This window comes from Glycine max, chromosome 14 (assembly GCF_000004515.6).
Source record: "Glycine max cultivar Williams 82 chromosome 14, Glycine_max_v4.0, whole genome shotgun sequence".
Classification (NCBI taxonomy): Eukaryota; Viridiplantae; Streptophyta; class Magnoliopsida; order Fabales; family Fabaceae; genus Glycine; species Glycine max.
Window position 1 is genome coordinate 48,532,648 of NC_038250.2, and position 1,409 is coordinate 48,534,056.

Below are 1,409 nucleotides of genomic sequence, written 5' to 3' on the forward strand. Positions count from 1 at the left end.
AAAATATGTGTGAATCAATACGACTCATCAATCACACGGACACCATGTTAGTTACTCAAATAAATTTTTGTGTTTTTGACGAATGTGTTATTTGAGAATTAAATCAAATTCTTTCTTCTTATAAGTTTAATGTGTGTGTCAATTATCTTAAGTAAATTTGTTCACTTTTTTTACATGAATTTGGTGAAACTTAATCAATACAATACTGTTATGTTTATCAATAATTTGTATAATTCGTATAATTGTTTTAGAATTATTCTTAAAAATATTAAAATTCTATTCTAAATTCTTTAGTTAAATAATTATTACACTTCTATTTAAGATTATATTAATTTTGTTAAAGAATAATTAATGATGATTCAGAGAGAGTCTTATAAAAACTATCAAAACAAATTTCTTAAAAACTTCTTATAAAACGATCAAAGATAGTAATAATTTGGTTTTCTTTATGGTGTTTAAAGTAATAGTTAAATAATAATTTAAAATGTATAATATTTACTGTTTTTAATATATTATATACTATTATTTCCATTTTAACAAAATTAGTTATTGCAGTAAAAAAATAAAAATTATTTATTAATATTTTTTTGGTACATCTATCAATGCTTTAATCATTCTCTTTTCAACACTGATTAATAAATTTGTTGATTTAGCAATTCCTCATTGCAATTAGTTAATACTTATTTCTGTTTCTTTAATTACCTCCCAAGCGCGTTTAGATTACTGCATTTGTCATCTCCAACTTTTTGCACATCTTCATTTGATTCTTGCAATTTTGGTTGGGCAATAATATTGAGAATTAATTATGGACATAATAAACATTGAAAGGACAAGTATATATTATATAATGGGGTTATAATTTGGACGCGTTATATGTGTAGTACTGAACAGGAGCAAAGAGGTAGTGGGAGGATGAAGTTCTGTGATTGATGGGAGAGAGTGGGTGGTTGGGTTGGGTATGTGAATGAGGTGGAGACTGCAAGGTACAATCCTCTGGGCGGTGGCATTTCACCTTCAATATATTCGCTTGCAATGGGGTTGCAAAATTTGGACCCCAGTTTCTTTTTTTCTTAAATTCTTAACATCTCACAGCAAAAGTGGACTTTGACATGTCTTTCTCATGCTTTCTTTTCTCCTTCAATCCTCTCTATATTCAAAATTTAATAAATGAACCTATTGCTGTTAATTAGAGGTACAACATGTGTAGCACCTATGCTGCTAGGGTAAGACTAAATTTGTCCAGTGTTCAATATTGTGGATGTGAAATGCTTTGGGAATTATATACAACAGTTACAAATTTGAACCAAGGAAAGGAATCTACTTAACTATTTAGCAGCATGGGTAACATAGTGGCATAAATTCTAGCTACCTCATGTACTTGTGATAAAAACTTTAGGGAAAATTGTAGT